The 26,169-nt window shown below is 37.1% G+C and overlaps 2 protein-coding genes across 6 annotated transcripts in view; one reads left to right on the top strand and one right to left on the bottom strand.

The window, feature by feature from the left end:
• Positions 1–26,169, bottom strand: part of LOC132098658 (palmitoyltransferase ZDHHC17) — a 283,638-nt gene that overhangs the window by 104,203 nt on the left and 153,266 nt on the right. The gene's annotated exons all lie outside the window — the stretch shown is intronic.
• The window catches only part of LOC132098655 (solute carrier organic anion transporter family member 1C1-like), a 31,604-nt gene continuing 30,557 nt past the window's right edge, over positions 25,123–26,169 (top strand). For 2 of the 3 annotated variants that reach the window (XR_009422958.1, XM_059504742.1), the window contains exon 1: positions 25,125–25,551. The gene's annotated coding sequence lies outside the window, so the exon portion shown is untranslated. Of the gene's footprint in view, positions 25,552–26,169 lie in introns of all 3 variants that reach the window. The other variant, XM_059504743.1, reaches the window with a different exon arrangement.

Genomic DNA, 26,169 nt, shown 5'->3' with positions numbered 1-26,169 from the left:
ATTATTCAAGCAATACCAACCCTATGTGTACAGCAGATTGGTAGCATTTCCAGTTGCACTTTCTTTTGGTTGCTGTGTAAATCTCACACAGCTCAAGTGTGTGTGTGCCAAATAGGACTTTAAATCCATTCTCCCCAAAGTATGAAACACCATCAGGAGCATGTAAAGGCTATGTGTGCTTGTGCGTACGTGTGGCGATACAGTATGAATGCTTTTTATTTGTATATGGCCCCAATTTTAGAGGGTATATTATATTTCTGCATTAGGCCGTAGATTTGTAACCCCAGGCCAGAGATATTTACCCTTTGGTGCATGAGTTATTAAATCACAAATTAAAATAGTCTTCATGTTTTTATTACCTTTTTTAAAACAAAAAAATATATATTAATTCCCAGTCTAATGACGCATTGTGAGAGCATTACAGTACACTGCAATAAGAGATAGTAGTTGTTATGTGGTGCATCACTTTTGTTTGCCACTTTGAATTTAGGTTGCCATAAAGCAGAAAATATAAAAAGGATTGTCACAATGAATTATGGTTAAGGGTTAAGATTCAACACCTTAAAATTGACTGACTAGTGTAGTGGACATCTTGCATTTTGTTAAATTATACAGGCATCTTCGCTGTGTATTTCCCAAAATAAAATTAACTTATCGTAATAATAAAATCCCCCTAAATGACCCATCATACCCCAAGCTAGAGATATTAACCCTTTGGTGCATGAATTATTAAATCACAAATAAAACTATAATGTTTTTATTACTTTTTAAAACAAAAATATAATAATTCTTTTTTATTTATCAAAATAATGCATTTAAAGTGTTACGTAGCATTGCAATAAAATATTATGATTGTTATGTGGTGGATCTTTTTTAGTTTGCCATTTTAAATTTATGTTGCCGTAATAAAACATAAAAAAAAGGATTGTCACAATGAATTATGGGTAAGGGTTATCGCCTTAAAAGTTGCTTTTAAAGATCTGTCCACTGTAGTGGACATCATGCATCAAAGTGTTAAATTATACAGATGTTTTTGCTGTATATTTCCCAACATAATATCATAACCTATAATCAAATCCTGAGGAAAAGAATATATACTTTCCCAATTTCACTAATAAATATGTGACATTATGGAAGAATCTATTATGCAATATAGCTCCGCCCCTTTTCATTCTTACTTTTGCTTTGTTTGAGAAATTTATGTCGTTACCTAGTGATCAGTGAGGACACGTGGTGACGAGGATCGGTAATTACCTTACTGTGAGTCTTTGACGATCAAAAGTCATTGATATTGATGTCTCAAAGTGATTCAGACCCAGAATCATCAAAGATGCCCAGATTTGCTTGTACCAAGACAGTATTCAGAGAGACTCAACAACAACTGGAATTAGCCAGTGAATCCTACACGTTTGATGCGCTCGCTCGCTCGTGCATGCACTGCATGATTGCGTGTGTTGGCATGGCAGCTCTGTGCTCCACTGTGCCTCCCATCCATGGGTTTTCAACTCTGATCTGCGTTCGGTGGCTCTGATTCCAGATTCTCAAGTCAGAATGGGCAGCACAAGTCTTCAAAAACCGGTGTGGATGGGTTCATAATTTTCATTTTCACCCATTTCATTTTTTTTACACGTAGTAGATGCCCTTAGAAGTGAGATAAATAACAGTCTGTACAGTTCGGCTAAAAAAAACTTGTGCAGGTATTTCAGAAATGCACGATAACTTTCTAGTTTGTTTGTAAAGCGTAGTCTGATAAGCTTGGTTCATTCCAGATCCTTTAGTTCAACTTGCATGTCAGGTTTACCGGATGTCGACACAAGAAACAAAAAGAGGTTACATGTCACATAAGAGGCTGATCTTTTGATATATTTCTTTGCATTTCCTGTTCAACCCTCGTTCCTTCATCTTCAGCTGTATGCGTCTGATAACCGTGTCCACTCGTTTCATTCACCTCGAGAACCAAACAAGCTTTACACCTCTCTGAGAAAGAGAAGTGATACTTGTACTTTTTATATATATATATATATATATATATATATATATATATATATATAGTCGGCACTTCACTGACAAAATAATTATTTTTCTTCTCACTTGTATCTTGCACTTAACACATGTAGCAATACCTATAGAAAGGGGAACTGTGTAAATCACCAGTATTCGTAAAGTGAAATATTCATTTTATCGCTGATTGTTGTTCCATTTTGTACAAAAATTATATTGTGTACAGGTTAAAAATGAAAAGACAAAAACAAAGCCAAAAAAAAGGGACAAAAAGATAAAGACAACAACCGAAGTCTTTTAGATAAACATTATTTATTTTTACTGTTTTGTAATTTAGACACTATACTGTAGCTCCTCTATTGCCAGACTTACTGGAAGTGCCTCTTGGTATAATGTAACATACAGAAAATATATATTGAGATTATTAGAACCTGTCACAAGCTGAACATTGTGGATGTTGTAATGTGAATACAGTTTAATAATACGAGTGAAATGCCTGTGGTATTGAATGTCTCTGTGTTCTTAATTGTTTCTTTCTTCCTTGATTGATTTTCACCCCTCATTCAAGACGAAATAATCTGAAGGTTTTCTACTAAAGCTAAATACAATGGGTAAAATGTCAAATATTCATACAGTTGTGTAGGTGTTTTTGTCTTGAAAATGGCTCCTGTCTCAATCGAAGTCAAGGTAAGATCCCACACTTTATGCCAGGTCTTTACTCAAAAATTAAATGTACTCACCCTCAGGCCGTACAAGACAAGTTTGTTTCTATATCAAAACAAATTTGGAGAAATGTATCATTCCATCACTTGCTCAGCAATGGATGCTCTGCAGTGAATGGGTGCCGTCAGAATGAGACTCCAAACAGCTGATAAAAACATCACAATAATCCACACCACTCCAGTCCATCAGTTAATGTCCTGTGAAGAGAAAAGGTGTGCGTTTGTAAAAAAATAAAATAAAAAATAAGAATAAGATTAATTTTCACTTCAAACGTCGCTTCTTGACAAAATGCAAGTCCATAATCCATAATAATGCTTCCTCCAGTGAAAAACTCGATCCCCTGTTGTATCTTGCATCAAAATCTGTTTTAAACAGTGATTGATCTTTGCAGATTTCTCTCCTGATTCAGGTGAGATTACTTTTTCACTGCAGAAAGACTCTATTATATTTTGGCTGGAAGAAATGGTTTAAAGTTTAACTGAAAGTGAGAAAGTCCCATTCTCAGAGTTAAATTCACAAGACATTAACTGATGGACTGGAGTGGTGTGGGTTACTTGTGATGTTTTTATCAGCTGTTTGGACTCTCATTCTGACGGCACCCATTCACTGCAGAGGATCCTTAGCTGAAGTGATGTAATGTTCAGTATCTACAAATCTGTTCTAAAAAGTTCATGTTTAAAGGGTTGATTCAGGACATTGTGGTTGTCAGCATAAAAAAAAAAGTCTATGGCTTTAGATAAATCCACTAATAATGAGTTCAAAGCAACATGTCCCTCAAGCCCTGTTCATAATCCACTTATATAAGTGTCCTTTCTCTACATTCTTTGAGAACACAAGGAAACAATGTGCCAAACGGCCATAATAGTTCATGCTGAACACAAACTAATTTATCAAACTCTTTTCTTAGTTGAAATGGTTTAACATGTTGGCAAACACCCTTAACATAAATCAACACTTAAGCCAAGTACTGAACTTTAAGTAAATTAAATGAGCTTTAAATTGATGAGTGTACAGTAAAGAAATACACAAGATTGTAATATTTAATGTTTCTAAATGTTTAGTTTGTTCCCTATAAGGATTGCCATAACGTGATTCATCAATTTTCTTCTTGAATTACAGGTAAGACTTAAAAAAATAAAATAAAATTCAGACTGTTCATATATTATATTACCGTAAGATCATACTGAGCTGTTTTAAATTGGTATAAATAATGAGGATTATTTAAGCATTCCAGACATGTCTAATGTTTATTAGGAAGTCATGTTTCCTTCCAGTTCACCATCAGCAGTCTCTCTGGCATTTCTGTGATTGTGAATGGCTAAAGAAACCGTTTCTGACAGACATGCCGTGCATGAATTATTCAGCAACAGCTAACTTAATTGAAATTAGTTCAAGATGCAAAATCTGAATTCAGGCATGAATAACATGATCTGAACTTCAGTTACAGGAAACAAAGCATTTAGCAAACCAAATACTTTGTTATAGACAAGGGATTAAGAGATTAGGGAGGCAACGATGTCTGTAGTCAAGTGGTTGTTTTGAAGCTCTTGAGACTGGAAGAGGTTTCAGAGAGGATTCTCTAAAGCCGTAGGCCTCCATTACTCCATAGTCATGCAGATTTACAAATTAAACGCACATATTCAGCAGTGTTGCCATTCTCCCTAGGAGCGCTTCTCTTACATGATCAGACACCTTAAACCGTTTGCTATAAATGTCATGCTAAACCGTGTATGTAGATCAAAAGTGAAGGTTCTTCGCAGCATAATTATTTTGTTTTCTGTATATGTTTGTGTTAAAAATTGATCAGCGAATTGATCATATGGGTGATATGGGTAGTTTACAGATGTGGACATAAAAAAATGTTGTTTTAACAATTTAGATTAAAAATTATACTTGTTAAAGGACAAGTAATATTATTTATTTATACTTTTTAATCACATTTTTTTACTTGTTCTTTTAAATATTTAGTATTGACAAGGTTGCACTTACTATAATATTTAATTTCATGACCAGTCATTTAAAAAAAAATTAGTTAGATTATGCATACAAACTTTCATATGTCAGATTGCCTTTTTCATGGTTTTGTTTAACAGTTCAAGCTGAATTGAGTCACAATACAGGACAATTTCCACATGGAATAACATTTTTGGATTGATCATAGGCGATGAAGGTCAAAACTGATCCACAAATAATGCTGAGATGAGCTATATAAACTCAGTTCAATGAGGCCCATGACCAAAAAGAAATGCAAAACCTGTGCTTATTGAAAGAACTTCTGACAGCCTAACACCAAAACAGATGCATGATATTTCAGTGAGCGAATGTACATGAATATTAATACTGATGTATGATATGCAAACAACTTCCATCCACCATTTTTCTTTCAAAATGTTTACATTATGTTCATTTCCACAACTCTCAGTCAAAACACATTAGACTTACATTAGGAAAAAAGCCAAGCTTGCTTTAATGTAGCAACAGCTGCAATGATTGGTCAGTAATGTTTTAGAATAAGAAGAATCAGAATCAGAATGAGCTTTATTGCCAGGTATGTTCACACATACGAGGAATTTGTTTTCGTGACAGAGCTCCGCAGTGCAACATAACAGCGACAGAACAAAAAACACAATAAGGAATAAAAAATACAAAAAAATACAAATAGGTGGGTAAGGATTGACAATATACAAATTGACAATGTATGGCAGGTATATTAAAATGAGCATTTATGTATGTACATGTATATTATGTGGAAAGGTTTTAACTGTACGCTAAGTATGTGTGTTGGATAAATAAGTGTATGTGTATATAAATATAAGTAGTGTATTGTGTTCCATGTATGTACATGTATATTATGTGCAAAAGATTTAAGTGTACGCTAAGTATGTGTGTTGGATAAAAAGTGTAGTGTATATGAATATAAATAGTGTAGTGTGTCCCACAGTTATTATCAGCTGTTCATAAGATGGATTGCCTGAGGGAAGAAACTGTTCCTGTGTCTGGTCGTTCTGGTGCTCAGTGCACTGTAGCGTCGACCAGATGGCAACAGTTCAAAGAGGGAGTGTGCTGGATGTGAGGGGTCCAGAGTGATTTTAACAGCCCTTTTGCTCACTCTGGATAAGTACAGTTCTTGAATAGATGGGAGAGTTGAACCGATGATTCGCTCAGCAGTCCGGACTACCCTCTGTAGTCTTCTGAGGTCAGATTTAGAAGCTGAGCTGAACCAGACAGTTACTGAAGTGCAGAGGATGGATTCGATGATGGTGGAGTAGAACTGTTTCAGCAGATCCTGTGGCAGGTTAAACTTCCTCAGCTGGCGAAGGAAGTACAACCTCTGCTGGGCCTTTTTCACAATGGAGTCAATGTGAATGTCCCACTTCAGGTCCTGAGAGATAGTGGTGCCCAGGAACCTGAATGACTCCACTGCAGTCACAGTACTTTTCATGATGGTGAGTGGGGGGAGTGCAGGGGGGTTTCTCCTGAAGTCCACGATCATCTCCACTGTTTTGAGCGTGTAAAGCTCCAGGTTGTTGAGAGTGCACCAGACAGCCAGCTCTTTAACCTCCTGTCTGTAAGCAGACTCGTCACTGTCCTGAATGAGGCCGATGAGTGTGGTGTCGTCTGCAAACTTCAGAACCTTACATGTGCAATCGTTAGTGTACAGGGAGAAGAGCAGTGGGGAGAGAACGCAGCCCTGGGGAGCTCCCGTGCTGATTGTACGGGTGCTGGATGTGTACTTTCCTAGTCTCACTAGCTGCTGCCTGTCTGTCAGGAAGCTGTTGATCCACTGACAGACGGAGGTGGGCACGGAGAGCTGAGTTAGTTTGGGCAAGAGGAGGTTTGGGATGATCGTGCTGAAGGCAGAGCTGAAGTGTACAAACAGGATCCTCACATAGGTCCCCGGTCTGTCTAGGTGTTGCAGAACATAATGCAGTCCGATGTTTACTGCATCGTCCACAGACCTGTTTGCTCTGTAGGCAAACTGAAGAGGATCTAGCAAGGGTCCAGTGATGTCCTTCAGGTGAGCCAGCACCAGTTTTTCAAATGACTTCATGACTACAGACGTTAGAGCCACAGGCCTGTAGTCATTTAGTCCTGTAATTTTGGATTTCTTTGGGATAGGGATGATGGTGGAGCGTTTGAAGCATGAAGGGATTCGCACAGTTCCAGCGATCTGTTGAAGATCTTTGTGAAGATGGGGGCCAGCTGGTCAGCACAGGATTTCAGACAGGCTGGTGTAACACAATCTGGGCCTGGTGCTTTTTTCCTTTTCTGCTTCCGGAAGACCTGGCGCACCGCATCCTCGCTGATCTGTATTGCAGGTGTGGGGGAGAGGGGGGATGCAGGAGGTGTGAATGGTGAGAGCGCTTGATTGGAGAGGTGTTCAGGGTGGGTTGCAGGAGTTGTGAATGGTGAGAGCGGTTGATTGGAGAGGTGTTCAGGGTTGGTTGCAGGAGTTGTGAATGGTGAGAGCGGTTGATTGGAGAGGTGTTCAGGGTGGGTTGCAGGAGTTGTGAATGGTGTGAACGGTTGTTTGGAGAGGCATTCAGGGTTGGTTGCAGGAGTTGTGAATGGTGAGAGCGGTTGATTGGAGAGGTGATCAGGGTTGGTTGCAGGAGTTGTGAATGGTGAGAGCGGTTGATTGGAGAGGTGTTCAGGGTTGGTTGCAGGAGTTGTGAATGGTGAGAGCGGTTGATTGGAGAGGTGATCAGGATGGGTTGCAGGAGTTGTGAATGGTGTGAACGGTTGTTTGGAGAGGCATTCAGGGTTGGTTGCAGGAGTTGTGAATGGTGAGAGCGGTTGATTGGAGAGGTGATCAGGATGGGTTGCAGGAGTTGTGAATGGTGAGAGCGGTTGATTGGAGAGGTGTTCAGGGTTGGTTGCAGGAGTTGTGAATGGTGAGAGCGGTTGATTGGAGAGGTGATCAGGATGGGTTGCAGGAGTTGTGAATGGTGTGAATGGTTGTGTGGGGAGGTGTTCAGGGCAGGTGATGGGTGTTCTTTCAAACCTGCAGTAAAACTCGTTCAGATCGTCTGCCAGTCGTTGATTCTCCACAGTGCTGGGGGGTGGTGTCTTGTAATTGGTGATCTTCTTTAGGCTTTTCCACACTGATGCGGAGTCGTTCAAAGTGAACTGAGTCCTTATTTTTTTCAGAATAATTTTAAGGCGGGATTTAGCAAAGGGTCAGCAGAGGATCTCATTCTTCAATACTTCGCTTAATCATGAGTCCATTTCACAATCCCAGATTAGGAATGTATACCATGCACTCAGCTGACCGCAGCGCTCACACAAGCTCTTTACACAAAATGTAGGTTTCACAGTCTCTTGTCTGGGGAAGTGAGAAGGGCTTGGGCTAATTACAGATAATGAGTCATATAAATAATGAGGTCTGGAATGCTACACCTTCTCCAACAAGGTCATTAGGAGCGTAAGTGGTGCATAAAGCAGCCTCCGGAGCACATACTGCAGGTGACATGGGAGGAGCGGGAATAGTCACACATTATTTTTAGTTCTTGACAGGAGAGTTTTTTTGTATCAGTAGTGACACTGTACTTCTTAAAATACTTTTTTTTTATATAAACGGATGCTGTATAGAGTCGTTCACAGGCTGGATGCTCAATTTCGAGCTGCTTCGCCACTGACCAATGATAGCAGACATAGTTTTGATTTCTGTGGATTAGGTAAATATCCACGTCATCAAGTGCACCTTTTGTTTTCCATCTTATAAAAAATATCCTGTTAGTATTATGGTGTGAGAATCAGTGTTATTTTAGTTTTTAGTTTTTCCTTTTGTGTTTTTGTCATTTTTAGTAGTTTCTGTGTTTTATGTGTATGTCTGCATAGTTTTTATTTATCGTTGTGTGTTATCTTAGTACATCGAGTTAAAGGGGTCATATGATGTTGCTAAAAAGGTGTAATGAAATGTGTTTATGCGGTTTAAGGTTAAAAAAACATTATTTTTCACATACTGTACATCATCGTTTCTCCTCTATGTTTTTTTTACAAAGCTCTTTGATCAAGGTGTGCTCTGATTGGCCAGCTATACAGTGCGTTGTGATTGGCCGAATATCTCAAGCGTGTGATGTAAATGTTACGCCCCTCTCCATACTGTGATGCTTGTCAGGACACTAGCTCCACAAGACAAAAATAAATAAAACTCATTACAAATGAGCCGTTTGTTGCATCCATTGGGGACATCAATGCAGGTTATAATGACTTATACTGTGTTTTTATCCATTGCGTTGCATGACAACGCATAAACAAAACCATATCTGCATTTGTGATCGTAGAAACAACAAACCACAAGCGCTACTCTACACTGCTCAAAATTCATGTTTAAATCATCAGTGGAAAATCCTTTACATATGAAAACGTACTTACAGACTGTGAGTCGAGAACAGCCGACATTGTATTCTTCTCTCCAAGGATCAGAAAGAGTCCTCCTTGAAATGTGCTGCACACTAAATATTTGCGCTGTACTGTTCTGGAACAGTGTTGGAAATACAACTAAACCACTGATTTCTAGTTGTGTCCTCTTTTGGAAGGCCAAAGTATTTTCGCTTTCACAACGAAGCACACAGCGTCTCCACGTCATGACGTTGACAGCAACAGTGAGAATAAAAGATAATTTAAGATAAAGATAACCTTCTTTCTCAGCGTGAACATTTGGGCGGTGTTATGCAAATCTTCCCACATCGTGACGTAGACATGTGAGGCCGTGTTTGAATGTGCCGTTTGAGGGGGGCATGGTACACTCTTAACTTTGATAAAGAATATCTCTTTGGATTTGCGACATTAGTGTTTGCAACTTTACAGAACTTCTTTGTGCACCAAGAGCTTGTAACACTCCAAAGAGAAAGGAAATATTTAAATCGCATCATATGACCCTTTAAACTAAATTAAAATGAGAAATGTTGCATTGGTTACAAGTAGAAAATTAAAACATACAGCTGCATTTCACCGTAATGATGACTGTAGGCAATTATACACCACATCAATGTTTTTGATATGAGAAAACACTGCAAATGATTCAGTGCGTGAGTGAACTGTCCAAATGAATCAAACTGAATCAGATTTTTTTGCAAACCCATTTGATCAGTGTTCACTAGTTGTGGTTCTGATTCTAAAAACATACATTGATTCCTGAAATATTATTGGACAAAATGATTCTCAGGTCATCAATCCCACTGACACAAAAGGGGTTTTTCAGTAATATTTTATTAACAGCTGCTTTTCACCGTAATGATGACTGTAGGCAATTATACACCACATCAATGTTTTTGGTTTGAGAAAACATTGCAAATGATTCAGTATGTGAGTGAACTGTCTGAATAAATCAAACTGATCAGACTGATTAGAGTGATTTGTTCACAAATTTGGCATCTGATTCGAATCAGCTGATAGAAAACGTACAGCTTTTGCTGAAATGTTATTAAATGTAAAAAAAAAAAAAAAAAAACTCAGGTTATTATTCATCAATCATTGACACATAAGGATTTATCAGTAGTATGAGCCAAAGTGCTGTTTTAGTACAATAATTGTCTAGTGATCCCTCTGTTGCTTGATTCTTAATTTTCAGACAAAAAAAATTAAAGGATGAATAAACAGTCTGATTTCATGTGCATATCTTCTGTGCACAAAAATACTTGTATCTGGATAAGACGTCACGCGTGGCCCTCAAATGCAAATGCAGGTACACTGTATCTCTATAGTATGCACACAATCAGTTCAAGGACTTGAGGAGTTGTTGTGTTGTGAATGAAGTCAAGTCATATTTACAGCTAAAGCAATTATTATCTTCTCTTTAGTTGAGATTTCACAAATATTACTGTTGAAACCCAACAGTCAGCACAGTTAGCACATTATTCATATTCTCAGTTGTAATTTTTATTCTAACATCACAGGTTATACTGTGCATGTTACTGTAAACGGGCTAACCCAGTTATAAAGCACCATGGCAAGAATATGGAGTTGAAGTCGCCATTTGTTCGGCAGGCCCCTGCAACAGGCGAGAATGGATTAATGAAATCCTGTTAGAAATACCAGCCCAAGAATTCTGCCATGCTCTCGAAAACCGTCTGAAACTACCATAAACCACAAACAGATTACTAACGCCCCAAATCAACTCGTCAAAGCTAAGCGGCAAAAAACTGTGAAGCAACTGCAGTTTGTGTGAAGAGCATCCTGAATCAGGTGCTGACGTGGATTTGTGTTATTTTAGCTCAGTTATACTCCTGATAACTATATTGAACAGCACAGATATCAAAGACACAGTATGAGGCATTCACTCAAATGGAGAAATTAAAAACCAGATACGAGAGCATGATCAGTTCTGTCTAGTGCAGATGGAGAAAATGAAAACACTTACCCTATAATGTCTGTCTATGGATAAGTAACTATTGTTTGACTTCCCAGAATAGAATTCTTTACATTTGATGTAAATATGTCAAGATGGGGAAAGTCTACAAGTATATATAATTACATAAAAAAATATATAAAGCACAAAAGATTACAAAGAAATGTGGAATTCGAAGAAGAAAGACTGAAATAGTGTTGCAATTTGCTTGTAATACATAACCCAATAAACAGTTTTTTTTGACAAATATAATTTCTTTTACAGTGTAATCACCTGAATTACTACTTTTATACCTAAATGACTGCTGTGTAAAGATCCTTTTTATTTCAATAGCAAATTATTTGTGTTAAAAAGTTGTTCAGTCATGTGAAGCATTATGCTATGACTTGTCTAGTCTAAAATAATAATGTATTTTCATGTATTCATAATTCATATTTTCATATATTCATAATGTGTTATTTTAATGCTGTAAATACAATTTTATTAAATGCATTGCATATTCAGACTTTTTTAAAAAGATCATTAATGATTGATTCATGTAAAAAAAATTAGGATTTATATATATATATATATATATATATATATATATATATATATATATATATATATATATATATATATATAAATGAATATTCTATAAAAAATATTATTATTATTATTTTACTTATTGAGGCTTTATGCATTTTTGTTCCCCAATCACCATTTCTCCCATTTCTTGACAATTTAAATATGCAATGTATTTTTATTTTCTATTTACAGTGGTTATCAATTATGAACAGGCAGGCAGTCCATTTAATACCATAATGTGCCATGATGCATTGGCCATCACCTCGTATTTTTAATCAGAAATGCAAAGACATTCGGCCCATTAATGGCTTTATGCTTTGGGTGCTTTTGAGTCTACAGTACTAGGAAAAGTCACGAATCAGCAAGAATAGGATGTGTGTAATCCAGTCAGAAGGTTATAACAACTGTCATATTATGGTTTGGTCATCTCCATGGAAACAAGGCAATGTGTATTGTCTCTCCTCTATCCACCTTTTCCTGAAAACGTTATATAAGGATTCCATATTGGCTGAATTCTATTGTTTTTTTAAACATGTAAGAAGTATGGCTGTAAATATTATGTGGCTGGAACAAAATCATCTGGCTGTGGATAAATATGATGTGTATGAGTACACACATTTGGCCATCTGTTCCTTTCAGAAATATTTATCTTTGGATGTCCAGGCCTGGTATAATTGATCTGGATGAGGGGATGGATGGATGAATGCTGGTTGAACGGCCTTGATGAATGACTGACTTTGCTCCCATAGTTTGATATTTTGCTTTGGCATTGAAAGAGTAAGTCTGTCTCTCACATTGATGTCACTTTTGACTCGCAGGCACGCTTTTCCTGCAAAGCACTTGGAAACTCAAACCAAGTAAGTTATCTCTTTAAAAACAATCCCTTAAAAATAATGATGTTCATTTTATATTCATGTTATTCAAACCTAAGACTGAGCTTACAAACAAGGATCATATCTAAGAAAGTTTATTTCTGCAACCCTTTAGAATTAATGTTAACATTTTGCATCGGCACACAGATGAGATTTTATTGTATGATTGCACATCAATCATGTTATATTAAAATAGACTCAGGATCTCAGAGATCTTGTGATAAAAAAATAATTGAAAAAAATATTTAATATTTTGTATTGTAAAAAGCGCTATACAAATAAACTTGAATAATGGAAACCCATTTTACAGATATTAAACATGAGTCATGTTCTATTAAAACTGATTTTCTGATTTTCTGTGTGCAGGGGCACATAGATCCCCAAAATATGTGATAAAATAATAATAATTAAAAGATTAATATAGATAATGATAATAATAGGTTATAAATAAAATAATTGTTTTTAATTTTTGTATTATATATACATATATATATATATATATATATATATATATATATATATATATTTTTTTTTTTTTTTTAGTGCTTTTTTTAGCACTTATTTAATAACGCAGATATTATTAAAGATTTGACCTTTGAGAACAGGCAGGCAATATAACAGAATACATTACAATAAAATTATGCGAATCTTTAATGATCAACCCTCATATCTAAATGGTAAGTTTGTTTCAGGCTTTTTAAAGAGCCGTGTGTTTTCTCAGACCCGCAACCTAAGGGTTAATTACACAGTTTGTGTTTTTCAGCATGACTTTAATGTAAATCATGACCGAGTTTTTTCATATATAGCCTAACTTTCATTCACAAACAACATGAAATGACATAAGGCTAAACATAGCCTACCCACTGAGCAAGCGACGTCTGTGGACGTACAAAACAGGTTGATATCACGTCCGTCCGTCCAGGCCATGATTTGAACGTCCATTGACAGCCAGAATTAGTCGATTCATGACACTGTGAATTTATGTCCAATCTGGCCATAATTTAAACGTCCACTGACAGCCAGAAGTAGTTCAGAAAAGACGTTCATACTGACTATAATCTGGACGTCCGTTGACATCCAGAAACAGTCCATAAATGACGCAAATAAAGATGTCCAATCCGGCCATAATCTAAACGTCCACTGACAGCCAGAACTAGTTCAGAAAAGACGTTCATACTGACTATAATCTGGACGTCCGTTGACATCCAGAAACAGTCCATAAATGACATGAATAAAGATGTCCAATCCGGCCATAATCTAAACGTCCACTGACAGCCAGAACTAGTTCAGAAAAGACGTTCATTCTGACTATAATCTGGACGTCCGTTGACATCCAGAAACAGTCCATAAATGACGCAAATAAAGATGTCCAATCCGGCCATAATCTAAACGTCCACAGACAGCCAGAACTAGTTCAGAAAAGACGTTCATTCTGACTATAATCTGGACGTCCGTTGACATCCAGAAACAGTCCATAAATGACGCAAATAAAGATGTCCAATCCGGCCATAATCTAAACGTCCACAGACAGCCAGAACTAGTTCAGAAAAGACGTTCATACTGACTATAATCTGGACGTCCGTTGACATCCAGAAACAGTCCATAAATGACGCAAATAAAGATGTCCAATCTGGCCATAATCTAAACGTCCACTGACAGCCAGAACTAGTTCAGAAAAGACGTTCATACTGGCTATAATCTGGACGTCCGTTGACATCCAGAAACAGTCCATAAATGACGTGAATAAAGATGTCCAATCCGGCCATAATCTAAACGTCCACTGAACAGACGTTCATAGGCTATAATCTGGACGTCCGTTGACAATGTTGAAGATTTTATTATTTAGAAAATAAGCAATTTACTTATAGGCCTACATTTGTACACTATTATTTATTCCCTTTGTGTGTATGACTTTGGTTGACTTTGGTAGCAAAGGCCTGAAAACCAAGGCCTGAGAATGTTATTTCAGTAAAGACACCTGGTACAAAGTCTCACCCAAAAATAATCTAAAGGAGGTGACCATATTTGGAAGGGATGTGGGTATATTATCTGTGAAACCCCACAGAACTGGAGTGTCCTTTCTGCAGGAGGCGCTCGGCTTTGTTTGTTAAAATAAAGTCTAATTGTTTCTGGCATCAAAGATCTCTGAAGTCATTTTGCCAGAAAGATTGATTGAAAGACTGAAACTACAACAAAATCCAGAAACGGTCCATAAATGTGAATAAAGATGTTCAATCTGGCCATAATCTAAACGTCCACTGACAGCCAGAACTAGTTGAGGAAATACGTTCATATGGTTATAATCTGTACGTTGACATCCAGAATTATTCGACAAATTATGTGAATAAAGATGTCCAATTTTGCCACAATCTAAACATTCGTAAACATCCAGATTTAATGATTGAAAATATGTTAAAGGCCGGCCACTGTGGCCTGCCCACTATAATCAAAAGGCTGTTAAAAAAAACAACCATCATCATTGTTATAACATTTCCAGAGTCCCTCAGTCCAATTTCCTAAAGTCTTTCATTCCAGATTAAGGTCCTTAAACACTGCGCAGCCTGTATGGCTTTTAAGTTTTTCTTATAGAACTCAATACTCAAAATATATTTTCATTTCATGTTTAAATCTTTAAAAAAAGGGCTGCATAAAATTTACATTTGTGAATACATTTAGCTAACAGAATTTTTTCAGATTTAAAAATTATCAATTTTCTTTTTACATTCATGAAAACATTTAAATTCAAAGTTAGGATTCACATAATATTTTATAAAAATTTACAAAATGTACCACCAAAATATCCACGTGAAAGACAGTTCCAAAATAAACAAGCTTCTCCTTTGGTGTGCACCTCCAAAAATGAGTAACCCTAATTCGTGTCAAGGTGACGGAGGCCAAGAACATGGTCAACTGGTCCTGTGTTGATCAGCTGTGTGGAGTAGTCACTGAATTTGCAAAAAAACACTACAATATGCAGTAACATTTTGAAATTAGATCTTCAAAATTAGACTTATCATATATCACTCCGAAACGGTCACAACACTGTAGGAGCGACGCCATAGTTGACGCTAGTTCCTTGTCAATATCACAATTGTATTGCATTCAACCCTCTACATAATTTTATTATTTTGGTCACCTTGCTCTTTTAAACTTAGGCAGGTCAGTCACAATGGGGAAAGCAGTGGCAGGATGACTAATGATTTTTTATGATCTGATCATCTCTGAGAGGTAGGCCTATAGGATACAGGCAGGTTGGCACAAATTGACAGATCTGGTCCCTCAAATTCAAGGCGAGGAATAAACCAAACAATAACTGATAATGTGAGTTATAACCACATGATTTTTGGGAAGTGGGAATGGTAGACGTTGACACAAATACTTCCAGTCCGACTATTATTCTAAAGTTTTTAAATTATTTATTCTAGAAAAAGTTATTTATTTATTGTATTTTTTCCATTTGTCATTGTCTTTGTTTGAGGGTGATGGGTAAATTTCCACATATTTGGCCTTAAGTTATTTTTAAAGGCCTGGGGTTCCAAAAGAGCGCTGTTCTGACCACCTTGACCCCTTCAGCAACATGGGCAAGCCCAAATATAAAATAAATTTCACCCATACTCCTACAAATGTCAATTTATTTTATAGTTTATTGTTTTGGTGTTTTTTTATGACGTGTATGCTAATTAGTAAAATTATATATTTTTAAAAGTGATAAGCATAGATGTTTTTCGGATAAGAGTGTTTTTTTTTTTCCTTTCGTTTTTGTTCTTAAAAGTGTGGTGGAAAAGGCGGTTTTATTGGGTACACCTTCCGGTTTCAAGAAGATTCCCTAGATCCCATGTGAAAAATAGTTCTACCTTTATAGTGATAATAAAAAATACAAACTGTGTCAATTACTTTGATTTTTTTTTTTACTTTTATAACATGATTTATATAATGATCAAACATGCTCGGAATACAAGTTTATCAGTTCTGTGGCGGACGGATATATGTGACTGCAGTCCGCGCAGCATGCTCCGCCGCATTCTGCACCAAGGCTTTTAGCTGTATCGTGTTACACTTGACGTCCCCATCAAGAACTTTGTAAGTATGTTATACTATTGATAATACTAATAGTGAGCGATTCCCGAAATGTTATTATAATGTTTTTATTTCGTTAGTCCCAGTTGGTTCAGCTAAGTAATTCAAGTGTTTTTTTTTCCCTCTAAATGGACGAACGTTTAAGATCGCTTAACGTTAGTCTCCGTGTCGCTGTCTCACTGTGTTGCACTTGAGTCGACGTCCCCATCAAGGAATTTGTAAGTAACATTATGTTATAATATGGTAATACTAATAGTGAGTGTTTTTCGAAATGTTATCAAAGTTTTTTTTCGTTAGTCCCGGTTCAGCTAACGTTAAGTAATTCAATTTGTTTTCCCTATAAATGGACGCGCTAGCTACTTAAGCTAGCTCCTCGTGTCGCTGTCTCACAGTGTTGCACTTGAGTCTACGTCCCTATCAAGGACTTTGTAAGTATGTTAAAATATTGGTTATACTAATAGTGAGTGATTCCAGAAATGATATCATAAAGTTTTTTTCGTTAGTCCAAGTTGGTTCAGCTAAGTAATTAAAATGTTTTTTTCCCTCTAAAAGGACGTGCTAGCTACTTAAGCTAGCTTAGTTGCCAAGGAAGGCTCCTCGTGTCGCTGTTTGACGGTGTTGCACTTGAGTCGACGTCCCATCAAGGACTTTGTAAGTATAACATTGTTATAATAGGGTAATACCAATAGTGAGTGTTTTTCAAAATATCATAAAGTTTTTTTGGTTACACTTTATTTTGATAGTCCACTTTAGACAGTCTACTAACTAGTAACTTTTCAACTAGCAGCTACATGTCAACTAAGTTAAAGGAGAACTCCGGTCAATTCTAACATTGAGCTCATTTTTTTGTACATTTGGAGTGCTGTCAATACAGAGAACAATGACAATGCTCTGCATTGCTTAGGCACACCCAGGTCTTTGGACTGCGACAGGTCAACTAGTGGTGAGTTAAACTTTTCATTTTTAAATTTTCAAATCAGCATGCAGGTTACTAATAATGTTGATCATGACTGACTGATGTTTCTGTTCTGCATTGCTTAGGTTCACCCAGGTCTGTGGGCCGTGACAGGACAACTAGTCGTGAGTATAGCCTTTCATTGCTGAATATTGCAGGCTGGTCACTAGGACTAATGATAATGAATCACTGATGTTTCTGCTCTGCATTGCTTAGGTACAGCCAGGTCTACAGGCCGTGACAGGTCAACTAGTCGTGAGTATAGCCTTTCATTGCTGAATATTGCAGGCTGGTCACTAGGACTAATGATAATGAATCACTGATGTTTCTGCTCTGCATTGCTTAGGTACAGCCAGGTCTACAGGCCGTGACAGGTCAACTAGTCGTGAGTATAGCCTTTCATTGCTGAATATTGCAGGCTGGTCACTTGGACTGTTGATAAAGAATCACTGATGTTTGTTTCTGCTCTGCATTGCTTAGGTACAGCCAGGTCTACAGGCCGTGACAGGTCAACTAGTCGTGAGTATAACTTTTCATTTTTAAATTATCGAATCAGCATGCAGGTTACTAACACTTGATATTGACTGACTGATGTTTCTGTTCTGCATTGCTTAGGTTCACCCAGGTCTGTGGGCCGTGACAGGTCAACTAGTCGTGAGTATAGCCTTTCATTGCTGAATATTGCAGGCTGGTCACTAGGACTAATGATAATGAATCACTGATGTTTCTGCTCTGCATTGCTTAGGCACACCCAGGTCTTTGGACTGCGACAGGTCAACTAGTGGTGAGTTAAACTTTTCATTTTTAAATTTTCAAATCAGCATGCAGGTTACTAACAATGTTGATCATGACTGACTGATGTTTCTGTTCTGCATTGCTTATGTACAGCCAGGTCTGCGGGCCGTGACAGGACAACTAGTCGTGAGTATAGCCTTTCATTGCTGAATATTGCAGGCTGGTCACTTGGACTGTTGATAAAGAATCACTAATGTTTGTTTCTGCTCTGCATTGCTTAGGTACAGCCAGGTCTACAGGCCGTGACAGGTCAACTAGTCGTGAGTATAACTTTTCATTTTTAAATTATCGAAGCAGCATGCAGGTAACTAACAATGTTGATCATGACTGACTGATGTTTCTGTTCTGCATTGCTTAGGTTCACCCAGGTCTGTGGGCCGTGACAGGACAACTAGTCGTGAGTATAGCCTTTCATTGCTGAATATTGCAGGCTGGTCACTAGGACTAATGATAATGAATCACTGATGTTTCTGCTCTGCATTGCTTAGGCACACCCAGGTCTTTGGACTTCGACAGGTCAACTAGTGGTGAGTTAAACTTTTCATTTTTAAATTTTCAAATCAGCATGCAGGTTACTAATTGGTCATGACAAAATGATGTTTCAGTTTTGGGTTCCACAGATTCGTCCAGATCCAGGTCCAGGTCTGTGGGCCGGGACAGTTCAATTAGTTGTAAGTATAGCCAGGCACAGTTGTGTTTTATTGAATATTAAATTAGCATGGGTAATTTGCACTATTGATAATGGCTACATTTGGGTTGCACAGGTTCATCCAGGTCTGTGGGCCGGGACAATTCAAGCAGTCGTGAGTATTGCCAGTTACATTTGGCTTGTCTTATTGAATATCAAATTAGCATGAATAATACTATTCATACTGAATAACTAATGTTGGTGGTTTGGGTTTCTCAGGTGTACCCAGGTCCCAGGCTGTGGAAAGTAGGTCCATAGATGGTGAATGTCATTGGTTGTATCACTTAATGAGGCACATTGTACAAGTGTTCTAAATATATTGATCGCTTCACACACTTTTTTCTTTCCTGCTTAGGTCTTTCACATGAAAAGTCCAGTTATAATAGGGATGTGCCAACCACATTCCCCCTGTCAGAAGCGAGTAAGTACAAGAATATTTTCATGTAACACCCAGACTAATTACTTATGTATTAACATTACATTCTCTTTGTAACTGGTGAATCAGACTTCAGGTTTTCATCTTATTGCTTTGGCATTTATGACATTTAGTCTAGAACCATCTCTTAATAAAATTGTTATTTAATACAACTGATTTGTCAAATACAGGGTTAAAGTTTACCTGTTAAATAGTGTTATGTAACAAATTGAATAGTTATTCATTTTTCTAGGATTGCTAGAGAGCACACTTTTACTGAAATGCCTTGCTGTTACCAGAGAACCATGATTATAGTGAGTAATTATTATTATTTTTCTTAATTTCTCATTATTGCCAGAATTCCAAAAAATAGTGCTGACAAAGCTGGTGACTCTCACTGATGAGGTCAAAAAACTCCAGAGGAGCATGCCTAAATCTAGCATTGAGATCAGAAAGATTAACACCTTGGAAGAGTTCGAGAGGGAGGAGGCTTCTCTTCTGGATAAAAACAAATTTGAAACCTTGGTAAGAAGTTTTCAACCTCTAATGAGCTTACAATCCTATTGATTATCCTTAATAAACATAGACATTATCACATTGTGTTTTTCCACTAGAAATAAACCTTGTTACATTATTACCTTTAATTTGGTACTGTGAAGCTGCTTTGGGGCAATACGTATTGTGAAAAGCGCTATATAAATAAACCTGACTTGACTTGACTTAGTGCTGGGCGATAAACCAGTTCATACCGAAAGCCGCTGTATATTTTCGTTACGATGTTAATTTTTAATAAACCGCCAAACTGATGTATTCAAGTACACAACGTTCGGAAGTCGGAACGTTGCACTGCGCCACACGACACTGTTTCAGACGGACCCTTTAAAATGTTGCACTTCAGCGATTGCAAGCAGTGGTGAGGGTAAACAAACGGCAGTGTTCTGGTGTTACGGATGTACACGCTGCAAGTTCGGACACTTGGGAGGTCGTGAGATATTGCACACATTCGCATCAATGCAGCCGGTACACGGCACGACTGTCCTGCACAAATTTTATCCCGAGTTGGTGGCAATCACGTGAGCTTTCACGCTAAACACAGAAACAATGTAAAATGACAGAGAACAGTAGCCATTCGGAATCCATTCCTCTCAACATAAACACTTATTAAAAGAGCGAGATTGTATGTGTGATAGTGTATGTAATATTAATGCAAATTGTAACTTCACTAAGTCACTTGTTTTATATTTCCTTTTTAGATTTACTTGAATACTGTGTAATGTACCTGTATTGCAAGTTGTTCTATTTTTTTGTATTGGTTTTTTATAAAAAATAAAAAAGAAGTGAAATTTGAAAAGTTAAAGTTCTGAATTTTGACTACAATTGTCTTTGCATTCTGATTCCTCACTTCATTAGAAGCATGACTGGCTCTTATTTGTAAGCAACAGCATAATTTTCTGGGGCCATGCAAACCTGTTTTACTAGTGTGGAAATATTCTACAATATTCACTAATGACAGTAAAATAGACCATCCTAAATCAATTTACTGCAGTAATTCCTCTCTCAATGAGTAGAAAATGCATTGAACACCTGACTATGCATGAAAATAAAATAAAAAAACGTCATAAACCGGAAAACCGTCATCATAAAAAAAAAAAAAAAAAAAAAACGTGATATAAATTTTTGGTCAAACCGCCCAGCACTAACTTGACTAATTAGGACTTGACTAATGCCAATAGGGGGCTATGCGGAACACCGAACGTTCTAACCGGAAAACAGGTCTTATTTCCACTTTTCACTTCAGTACAGAACACATCTGCAGTGGTAGGTGATGTCTTAGGTAACTGAAGTTTTGCTTATTATAATAAAATTTGTATAAACTGTAGTGTATTTCTTTTAATTAAAATGTTGGAAGTTTTTGTTTTGCCAAGCTGCAAGTCAGTCAGGGTGATATGCTTCCGAAAGATTATGCGTGCTAATTTTGTTGTAAGGAGACACACCCTGAGTCGCATTTTATGCCAGAAAATATATGCAACAGAGTAATACAGCAGAGATCTTATATATTGATACATTTCAATATCGATCCAGCAAATTCTTTCAGCTTTTTGTATTTACCTGCTGATAAAATGTTTTGGGATTTTTTTTATATTTGAGTTAAAATCTTTCAATTATTTCATGATTATACATATGATTTTTGTATGGTTTACATGTGATGTTTTTTAGGGCAGCAAACAACTGGACCCTGTTCTCAATTTTTTACCATTAATATATTTTCATGTGTTTTTTTAATTATAGGTTTGTCAGCTGGCAAGAGTGGGTGGGAAAGATGTGAAGGACTGCACGCACAAACTGATGGACAGGTATTTATTTACATATTAACTTAACAGACACAGATCCCCAATCTGTTTTCATTTGGTAGTTTGGTTTAGTTGTTGGTTTAAGTAAAGAGCAGGACTGTGCACTAGGGCTTGGCAATATGGATAGTTTTATATCTTGGTGTTTTTTGGCTAAATGGTGCTAAAAGATAAACTGTATATCATATATTTTATGAAAATGGCTAAATTTGTAAGTCAAATCCACCTTAGAGATGACATATGCACTTTTATTTAAACGGATGGTCATTAAAATAAAATGCAGTGGTTTACTTCCCTGTTTTATTCCCTACGTTGAATAAAAAAGCATTATTTCTGGTTTCCAACAACAATAACAGGAGGATTAAGAGAGGGAGAAGGAGAGACAGACAGGGGCTCACGGACAAAAGAGGGCATGAGAGGAAATTCCACCAGATTTCACTCTTTTCGGCCAGATGTCTGTTATCTTTCTTTAAAGGGACACTCCACCCATTTGCATTAAGCTTTGCATTGTTAGAAACCCAGTCATACTATTGAATGGTCGTGCAACACTCTTTCTTTTTCCCCTGAAACGGGAGAAATCCGTTATTTACCTCTTACACTTCCTCCTAAAAATGACGCAAAAATCGTCATTTTGCGTCATTGTAGGAGGAAGTGTAAGAGGTAAATAACGGATTTCTCCCCTAATTTCAAGCTCTGGTGGTAGCTAGCCTTGTAGACGGAAGAGTGATTTCTCTTATAGGCAGATATGCGCTTTCTGGATTAGTGGGAGTGGCTTGCGGAGCTGTGCAATGTGGTGCATTGTGGGAGTTGTTGTCTTTCATACAAATGCGTCCTGAAGTTATTTTTTGTCTTTCCTCGATCACGAAGGCACCAAATTAAAAATTTATTTTACATTTCGACTACATATATGACCCACTTTAAATAAAAAACAATGTTCAAATGGGTGGAATGCCCCTTTAAAATAAATTTAAGCTCTGTCGATTTATGTAAATTGCTCCTCAGATCTCTGCAGGGTAAATCCATACAGCTAGCTAGACTATCTGTCCAATCTGAGTTTTCTGTTGTACGACTAAAACAACTTTTGAACATGTATGTTACACCAAAAGAAATTTCTTCCTAAGGCTAATTTGCAGTGGCACCGTGGCTTTGCCTGGCTCCAATCCCAGAATGCCGCACCGAAAACGCATGCATACTAGAAATAGAACCGACGCTTATTTTTCACGCGATTACATGTTGTTTGAAAGTGTCTAGGTTTTGACATAAAAATGCAATACTTTTATTAAATACTTGAATAAAAGTCAGTACTTCCAAAGTTGTCTTCAAATCAAATCAGTATATTTTTATGTTTAACATGAAGTGTGCTACTGCAGTAAATCAATTGGAAACATGCGTGTGTACAGACAAGGCTAGCAGCGCAGCGTCAGACATGTTTCTGGTGTGCAAAGACATAGAAAATGCAACGCAGCCGCCACACAACAGAAACGCCAGGCTCATGCGACGCAGCCAATTTGTGTAGCCAGCCTAAGGCTGACACTGGCTAATTTATGAATCCCTATGTGCTTCTCAGCTAAGAGGTCTAATGTATGTAGAGATCTGTATGGTTATATTGTATAGTGTCTTTTCAGGCGATTTGATGAAGGTAAAAATAGTGTGGCTGTGTATAATGCCAATGCTCTATCAAAATCACTGTTTTTTTTTGTTTTTTAATTTGAAGACAATTCTGCGTGTGGTGGAATAATTGCATATTATTTTTGTCTTGGATTGGATTAGGCTCTTCACCAACCACCTAATGACACTATTTAATTTGAAGGGGAAGGGCAAAAAAGAGAAAATTGGTCTCGAAGACAAGAAATTGTTTTCAGCAATAAAAGGTAAGAATTTATATTATGGTAATTTTAAAAAAATTTGTGTGGAATGCTTAATATCAGGCTTGATGTAATTTTACTTAATTTGTTATCTATTTCATTTAATTGATTTGTTACTCAAATTTTCATCTAAGCATAATATGTATCTCTGCTGCAAGCTAAACCACAACAGTGGCGTTTGAATTGATTTATTTTACACAGGATTTCTTTGCTTTGATTGTAGATGCTGTCATGAAATGGGATGCAGCTGCCACAGAGGCCCAGATAAAGTCGGCTGCATCGGACCACCTTAAACATGCCCCTGGGAGAGTCGGGGGTGGTGCTTATAAATAAATAAATACACTGTGCTAATAGTACAAAATTTTATAGCACTTTTATTTATTACTTTACTGTTCTGACTTTTAAGTTTTATTATGTTATTGTGTTAATTTATACTTTCTGTTCTCGTTTTAAGTATTAGTGTGTTATTGTTTTAATTTATACTGCTGTTCTGGTTTTAAGTTTTACTAAATATTAGTAATAAAAATATATTTTGAAATTTAGATGATTTCTTGGAGTGATCAGTTTGGTTTACAGGAAAATGGTAAGCAGTTTATTACAATTATATTGATAAGATACAAAAATGCAAGACTAGTATATAAACTAAACAATTATTCAATTGAATATTCAATTTAATCCATATTCTTTCAAATAATTTAGGTCTATGGTCTGTCTGCAGTTTCATGACACGACAACCATTAACAATGAGTAACTGGGTTTTTCTCAGTGAGAACTAACTCACTCAATGCCACTGTTTGAAGCAAACATTTTTTTGAATTTTGATCCTTGCAAATATGTCCAGATAGGATTTCCATGTTAATACGAGTCTTTAACAGTCATCTTTGACATTTCTACAGAAAACGCATCTAATACAACTTTTATTCTGGCTGTCTAAAGATTACATATTTAGCACGTTTTTGACATCTAAATAATGTCCTAAAAAGACATCAAAAAAACTATCTTTCTGGCTCTTGTGAGGACGTCTTCTGGATGTCTAACAACTACGTCTGTACAACGTCTTTAATTTACGTCTAAACAACGTCCAGAAAAGACGTCAAAAAACCTTTCATTCTGGCTCCTGTGAGGACGTCTTCTGGATGTCTAAGAATGACGTCGTTAGCACGTCTTTAATTGACGTCTATACAATGTCCAGAAAAGACGTCTAGTGGATATCTAAAAATGACGTCATTATCACGTCTTTAATTTACGTCTAAACAACGTCCAGAAAAGACGTCAAAAAAACTTTCATTCTGGCTCCTGTGAGGACGTTTTCTGGATGTCTAAGAATGACGTCTTTTAGACGTCTACTAGACTACTTCTTGCTCGCTGGGTAGTGTCACAGCATGTATTTTATGAATTCGCAATGAATCATATAGTGTTTGTCAGACATATATTAATGTAAGTTATGATAAAGTGTGACCATTGTACTGGAACAGTGATGAAACGCTCCGCGCGCATTGCACGCGTCTGGTGTGATGCGCGCTCATCACGTGCTTCAGCTCGATCCATCCAGCCGCTTCGAGCAGAACAAATTATCTCACCTCTCAAGAAAAAACCTTTAAGATTGACGTCAAAAAGATTAAACTATTCGGACACATCGAGCTGAACGCGGAGGAATCGGATGTGAGTGGAAGTGTTGGGAAACCTCCAGGTCAGGACCAAGTGCATTTCCTCGTCTCCGGCAGCCCGTGGGAAGTTTCTTTCCATGTGAAACCCATCTGACACACATGATCTGCTCCATACGCACTCATTCTGGACCAGCGGGGACACTTCCATATCCATAGATTGTATAACAACCAACAGAAGACGAGACTGGATCGTATAGGCTATTCCTATATGAACTGTGAGATTTGGTGAGTACATTACAGCTCTGTATACCAAGACATTTGACCTAATTCATCTCTTGCTTACAAATTATGCATATGTATTGCGCACTAGACATGAGATTGTTTGGGTCTGGCGGTGCGCAAAGCTGCGTGCGTTTGTGTAAGAAGAGGAGAAAGCCAATATCCGCTCGTTAAAAGTAGGTCTGCTGTGTGTTTTTGCCAATTAGTTTAAACGATTGAGAGTTATTGTGCATCATAATTACCGCGCCATTGACTGTTAATTATACTAACAATCATTTTATAGCGTGTTTTAATTATGCATGCTCCTCCGGGTTCAGGAGACTGAGTTTTTATTATTATTATTATTATTATTATTATTATTATTATTATTATTGCTATATTCAGTTTGTGCAATGGATATTATACATTCAACAGTATATGAGGTGTTTTTTTCTTTTTCTCTCGACACTCGTGGGTTCGGCGTGGATTCATATCAGCTGCTGGTTAATTAGACGCACCTGCGCACTGGTTGTCATGACCACTCATCCACATCAATTCACCAGACTACAGACTGTTTACATTCATGCGTCTGATGTATATGTGAGCTCGTGGTATCAGATAAATGGGATGCATTAACTGTAGAAA

The sequence above is a fragment of the Carassius carassius genome, chromosome 22 (assembly GCF_963082965.1).
Source record: "Carassius carassius chromosome 22, fCarCar2.1, whole genome shotgun sequence".
NCBI classification, from domain to species: Eukaryota; Metazoa; Chordata; class Actinopteri; order Cypriniformes; family Cyprinidae; genus Carassius; species Carassius carassius.
Note: the sequence above shows the minus strand (reverse complement) of the source record. Positions and strands in the feature narration are given on the sequence as shown.